Here is a 7517-nt window from a genome sequence, read left to right on the forward strand (position 1 = left end):
GTTTTTTTTTCTTCAAGTTTGGTAACCAGGTTCTGAGTGAAAACCACCTCCCAGGTAAAATTCCTTATTCAATGTTGAAACAAATACCTTTGAGACCTCCTCACTTCTCTGTACATGGTTCTTTTTGCCTCTAGTGTGGCCTCTGAATGTACCTGTGGAGGCTCCTGGGTCCTCAGGGTCTGGATGGGGAGACAGGAGTCCTGGCCTCTATTTCAGCTCCCAATGGCCAACCTGGGCTCCAACCACAACACAGACTCCTGACTACTCCCACCCAAAAAGAGTTGTTGAAGACTTGAAATCACAGATCTAACGACTCCTGCACTTTGTAAATTCAAGATGACATTGTTACTGTTCGAATTTTTTAAAATTACAGCACTCTCACTTTTTCTCCAAAAAAGGTATAAATATGAAGACAGTTTGACTTGTTTACCTAAAGCTCTCCTTTGAGATGCCAAAGGGAATTAGTTACTTGAACACAGACGCAGAAATATGGTTGATAGCAAAATAAGATATGCTGAGCTCAGGAGTTTAATTTTTTTTTCTTCAGTAACATTTCAGAAAAATGCCAGTAATTGGGACATTATTTATCAACAGGGATTCAGAATACTCTTTTGCGGTTGATTTTGGAAATCCATATGAACCTTGCAGAGTGGTATAACCAAGGTGAGAAAGGCTAGAAACATATGTAGAATTACAGTTACCAAAGGGATAAGAGTTCACTGTGAATATTTAACACACACTGGCATTTGGCCACCAAACTCTGGGGCTTCCTTCGAAGTTCCTGACATGCCCATTTATAAAGGAGGTTAATAATCGCTTTGTACTTACACCCCTACACTTACAGCTAAATAACAATTTTTATGATATGCCTTTATTTTTCTGCAACTTGGAATGTAAGGCAGCAATTTTATCTACGATGTCTAAGCCCAGAATTTATTTTTGGCCTTTTCATAAGAAAGTTGTACCCATTTAACTTTGCCTGGCAATATAAGAGAAAAACGTTTTTAAAAGTACAGATTTTAATTAGCTAGGCAATTTGCCTTTCTCTGAACCATCAAACCCTGGCCATTGCCAAAGGCAGGAAGCCAGACTAAGCGGAACCATGGTAAGATACAGGGAGGCAATGTCAAGGGCTTGCAGTGAGCAGCAGTTGCCAATAGCTTAGGTTAGTAATATGCATATTATTTTAATATCCTATTAGCACTTGGCTTTGAAATGAAAATTGGATGGTTAAAGATAAAGATATATGGGCAGCAGTTTTTAGAGCATAGAGGTAAGGTGTATTTTTTACCGCTTGCTTTGAGAAGCACCCTGATGCCCAGATGTTGACCTTTAAGCTACCTCTCCTAGCTCTGGGGTTTCCTGGCATTTCCTGGGCAGACCTGTCTCCCAGCATCCCCTGTGCTCTGGATAGAGCTGAGCTCCAGCTTTTGAAGCCTCTGATCAGGGTTGGATGGATGGCAATCAAACACTGCTGCAAGAGAAAACCTGCTGGCTGGCAGCCCTAATTCAAAGCTTGTTTTAACTTCCTAAGGCCACCTTTCTATGAGACCTCAGAGAAGGGTTTTACTACCCCAGGGGGTTAGGATGTGATTTTTCAGGAAAAAGTGACTCTTGCAACTTCCGTCTGGGTAACTTACCTTTCTTTGCCTATGTGGTAAGAGGATCCCTTTGCAGGAAATGCCTTCATATCAACCCTCCATTGCCCAATTTGTCTGTCCAAGGGTTACCCTGGAGTTAGTGGTGAAACTTCAGGTTCAATCATTTTCTAAAGGACTCATGAATGCATTTTGTTTGGAGCTTTACAAATCTCTAGAAATTTAGTAAATGGCTTAAGAACTGCCCCTAAGCTCAAGTTGTTTAATTTTAAAATCTTGTTTTCTTTTATTTATGTGCAAGTGAAACCATGAAATAGTGATTTTGACTGGCTAAAGGGCTTAAGACCCTGAGGATATTGTGAAGCCATTATCCATAAGAAGCAGAGGGCAAGATCCTGTGTCTACCAACATCCAGATAAATGTCCTTGAATGCATAGGCTTTGGTAACATTGAGGAATTGTCTTTGTCCTTATCATAACTTAGTCATTTAATTTATTTTTTTATCATTTTCTTGGCAGTTAATAGCCTCTGATTTGAATTTTTATTTTTTCTTGTACCACAATTGTTCTGCCTCCCTGATTAGATTATAAGCACCAGTAGACAAGTCATCTTAGCCTTCTTGGCAAGCCTTATAACACCAAAATCAGCTTCCTAAATGAAGAGCTAGGTATTCAGCCACTCAAAAATGTTTTTCCCAACATCGCATTAGCCTCACTGATACATCTTCCTTTAAATGGAAATTCTCAAAGGGAGAGTTGGTCCCTATAATCACTCTTTAATGTGAATTACTTCAGTCAGATAATCAGATGCTCCAAAAAATAGAAGTAAAGAAAATAGAAGTAATTTTCGAACTTATGGAACTCTGCGAGAGGTTGACCGACTTACTAGGGAAGAACTTTGGGGCAACCAGGAGTGAGTGTGTGTGTGTGTGTGTGTGTGTCTGTGTGTGTGTGTGTAAATCCAGGAGAAGGAAGGGTTGGAAAGAAAATTCTCACAATTCTGTAACTTTGTGGCTAGAAATAGATGTAGACTTATGTCTCTAGGGATGAATGGATGATTTGGAGCAAGAGAGGGCTAGTCACTTGCTTTTGTATGGCATACAGACAAAGGGTAGTTTTCACATTTCTAAATAATTAGAAAAAGTCCAAAGAAGAAGACTGATTTATGACATGAAAATTATATGAGAATCACATTTCAGTGTCTATAAATAAAATTTTATTGAAACATGGCCATGCTGATTCATTTATGGATTGTCCATGGCTGCTTTTGTGCTATGGTGGCAGAGTTGAGTAGTTTGGACAGAGACCATATGGCCCACAAAGCCTAAAATATTTAGTACCTGCCTCTATCAGTCAACTAATGATTTAGAGTAAAGTTGTTTTGTTTCTTTTTCGCTTTCATACTTTTGGGCAAAGAGTTTTTAACACTCATAAATTGAGCAAACAATATTTCTTCCCTTTCATAAAATATTAGAATGTACAGATACAGTTATAGAGATGTCTATCCCAATATTATTAACATTCATAAAAAGAAACAAAACTTCATGCTAACCATGTGGTACTGGTTAAATTATGGCATAGTTATACAAGTGATTGCTGTGGAATCATTTATTGGTGCTGTGGTCCAAGTATTTGCATTGCCCCAAAATTCATGTGTTGAAATCCTAACTCCAAAGGTATTAGGAGATGGGGTTTTTAGGAAGTGATTAAGTCATGAAGGCTGAGCCATCATGAATGAGATTAGTGCCCTTATAAAAAAGACTCCAGCTAGCTCTTCCACTGCATGTGGACACAACGAGAAGCTACCATGTATGAACCAAAACTCCAGCCCTCACCAGACACTGGATCTGCCAGCACCCTGATCTTGAACTTCCCAGTGCCCAGAATGACAAGAAATCCATTTCTGTGGTTTATAAGCCACATAGTTTATGACACTTTGTTATAACTGCCTGAATGGACTAAGACAAATGGCATAAAAGCTATGTTTCTACTTTTAACTCTTTATACAACATGAACCCATAAAAAATGTTTCAATTAAAAATATTGCCAAAGAGCCATACCAACATTCAGATATGTTGTATCCGAGTGGTGGATTGCAAGTGATTTTTTTTCTTCTTTCTGCTTCTCTGTATTTTCTAAATGTTTTTCAGTGAACAAATACTATTTTTATAAAAAGGAAAAATACATAATGAAAACCTTTTTTCCTTTGATACTAGAGATGGTTAGACAAAATAGAACAAAATTATAATGTGTTAGACATTTTTCTATAATAATGTATCTATAATACGTTAGATATTCTTCCCTAGGGCAAAAATATTCACCTTGGAGACAGTGGAGCAAGGGCCTTGACATTGAACTGCTTACTGTGGTTCAGAAACCAAGTCAGGCAGTCACTAGTTACTTTATCTGGACTGAAGTGCTTACTGTCTCTGAGCCTTGGTTTTCCAAGTTCTCAAATGAGGAAAATAACATTCTCTTAGGGCTTCTTCAAGCATTAAATAAATTCATACATAGAAAACAACTAACTCACATGGTGACAGGCACATAAGCACTAAACAGATAATTAATTTTCAACATATTTTATGTAGAATATTTGCCATAAGATGCGCTGCCTTCCATGGTAATTTCTTGTGACACACACACACACACACACACACACACACACACACAGTCCCTAAGATGAAATGCTTGGAGTGAGGAGCCAGGGGAAGGTGAGAGAGCATCAGAGCAGTGAGGAGACTGATGCCAACTATCCTGAGCACAGTGGAAAATGGAGCGGTTTAGAAGAGGCACTGGCTTCGTCATTTGGTCAGGAAGCTTCCATTATTACTCAAAGTAGTGAGAGACCCGCTAGATTGCTGACCAGGGGCAGAATGTCCGTATGTGTGTGATGGTGCAGATCTGACAGTAAAATTTTTCCAACAGTTTACAGTATAGTTCAACAGTTTTGAGCATCCACTGTGTGAAAAGCACCAGGGATTCCAAGATGTGTAAGATAGAGAACACTCCAGAGTGAGCTCTGGCCTTGTAGTGGGTTTGAAGGAATTGCTTTGGGGTAAGGCATTGAGCAATCACTTGGAATGCTACTTACATGAACTGGAAAGTGTGCTTTCCAGATTATTATTAGTAATAGTTATAGTAGTATGCTTTCGAGATTGTTATTTGAAGGAATTAAGAGAAAGAGGAAAAATTATTACTAAAATATTATTAAAGTAATCATGTGTTAAGAAAATTACTGTATATAATTGGGCCAGAAATAAAAAGAATTACTAAAGATAAGTTGGGGGAAATAGATGCTAGGAGCTTAAGAGAATGGGAAGAGGTGAAGAGAACATTCTATGGCCCATTGTATTTCTTCCAACAGACACAAAGGAGCATCCCTTGGGTAGGACGTCAACTGGAAACTCTGAAGTGTACCATGTTCTTTTCATCCTTTTTGTCTGTCTTCTTGTCCGGGGAATACTAACAACTTCAAGAGTTGATTTTCCACCTTTATGCTCTTCCAGGCCCTCTCCAAATATATATATATATATTTGGCTGTGTCTGTGAGGGTGTTTCCAGAGATTAGCATGTGGGTCTCAGTGGAGTAGGGGAAGACCCACCCTCAGTGTGGGTGGGCACCATTCAGTCTACTGGGGATCAGACAGAACAAAAACAGAAAACTGGCTCACGCAATTATGTATATATGTGTATATATATATATATATGTAAATTTAAGAATGCTCATGAATTTGCATGTCATCTTTGCTTAGAGCACATGCTAATCTCTGTATCATTTCAATTTTAGTATATGTGCTACCAAAGTGAGCACTGCTTACTCTTAACACTGGCAAGTGAATATATTCTAGTCCTGAGATCATATCCTTGAAGTGTAATGGCCTATATGAACTGTGGTCTCAAGATACATGATGGGTAAAACAAAACAAACCAGCCAAAACCACAGCCTTGCTTCATGAAGTTCCCTGTATCTCCACGCCTGCCTGGACACCCATCTAATTTGTTACATAGTCATTATTTTTTCTATGCTATTTACTTCTCTGTGGGTTGCTTTACATATATTTGTACTACATTATTTATTCCAATTTTAGGATGGGTTTACATAGCCAGCTTTTGCTACATCAAATAAGGGAAAGAAATCATACTTTCTTAGTATGCCCATACCTGAAGTATTTGGAGTCTCTATAATTATGTTGCTTATGTCTTAACCCAAAATATATGTTCTACTTGAATGTCCCTCGTGAAAATGCTGAGAGAGAATATTTGTCTTAAAAGGCACTTCAGGGAGGTGTCATGCCCCCATCTGCAGAAATGGCGCCCAACAGATCAAGACTATAAGATTAACTTTCTACTGGATCTGGACTATGGCTCTTTCTATCATTGGAAATGGTATGTGGACCTTGCAAAGTGTGGTAACAGGATGCAGGCTATACATTTTGAGACCTGTTGAAAGGGAAGGCAACTAGAGTCACGAAACATCACTTTATTCATCTGTAAAGGGAATTCAAATAGTCAGATCAGAGAGAGCTAGACCCCTGGTCAAACTTCTGTCCTTCCTACTACTGAGGCTAGATACGCTGAGCCCACTCCATGCTGTTGGCTTCAGAGGGTCAGAGAAATTGGTGTCTTAATTGGAAATTGATAATGCAGCCAGAAGTAAGATGGATTAGTTTCCAGAGGTTAGAAAAAGTGTGTTCTCTCCAGGGTAGGATAAGGATTATCCTCTGCCACATCCTTGCATCACAGTGATATACCTAAAAGTTCTAGGAGGGTAGGGGTAGTCAAGAATGTGACATCAAGTCTTCAAGCACTTGGTAGCATCTCCTTGGGCTTCTGGCATGGGGAAAGAATTATCCATTCCACACAAATACACTCATACTCACAAACTCACACACAGCCAGTAATACCCATGGACAAACATTCAAAAATACGCATGCACAACCATACATACAACAAGCACACATATAAACATATATACACAGTCATACATACAAATACACACATGCACACACATATAAGCACATATACATGAGACGCATGCACCACCTCACACACAAATGAATGTATGCACATGCCAGCTGGGCACTCTGCAGGCCCTTTCCAAGAAACAATCTCTAGCCCCCAGCCCTCTCCCATCACCTCTGTCCTAATGATGCTCTGACCCTGGGATGATACCTAGGTGACCCTGGCTCTTCTGGGCTCAGTCCATGAATTATTTCTATCCCAATAACTCTAGGATTGAGTGTCTGAAATGAATACTCTAAAGAGTGGAGACAGCATGTATTAGAGTCCTCCAGAGGGACAGAACCAATAGGATAAACATAGGGAGAGACAGGAAAGGGGATTTATTTGGGGAATTGGCTCACACGATTATGGAGGCTGCAAAGTCCATGACATGCCATATGCAAGCTGGAGACTCTGCAATGTCCAACAATGCTGACCTAGCATGACTCAGCCCAAGTCCTAAGACCTCAACCAGGGAAGCCAAAGGTGCTCACTCTGAGGCCAATGGCTTGAGAACCTGAGGTGGGGAGGGGGCTGGCTTAAGTTCTCTAGTCCAAAGGCCAGCAAGCCTGGAATTGTTGTCAAAGGACAGGAGAGGAAGGATGTATCCCGGCTCCATCAAACAGGCCTGCACATTCTTTTCTGTTTTTGTTCTGTCCAGCCCCCAGTAGATTGAATGGTGTCCACCTACACTTAGGGTGGGACTTCCCCTACTTCACTGAGGCCCACATGCTAATCTCCTCTGGAAACACCCTCACAGACACAGCCGAAACAGTGCTTTACCAGGTTTCTAGGTATTCCTTAACCCAACCAAGTTGACACCTAACCCTGGCCATCACGCTGCTGTGGGGGACAGTGGGAGAATGGAAGTAGGGGTGACTATCCTGTCTTCATCCATGAATGTGCAGGATCAGATGAC

At 40.1% G+C, this 7517-nt stretch overlaps 1 non-coding gene across 1 annotated transcript; it reads right to left on the reverse strand.

The window, feature by feature from the left end:
• Window positions 1–5304: 5304 nt before the first annotated feature.
• Window positions 5305–5408, reverse strand: LOC118145291 (U6 spliceosomal RNA). Its single transcript, XR_004730417.1, has one exon. It is a non-coding gene; the product is annotated as a U6 spliceosomal RNA (small nuclear RNA).
• Between the last annotated feature and the right edge of the window lie 2109 nt (window positions 5409–7517).

This window comes from Callithrix jacchus, chromosome 8, assembly GCF_049354715.1.
Source record: "Callithrix jacchus isolate 240 chromosome 8, calJac240_pri, whole genome shotgun sequence".
Classification (NCBI taxonomy): Eukaryota; Metazoa; Chordata; class Mammalia; order Primates; family Cebidae; genus Callithrix; species Callithrix jacchus.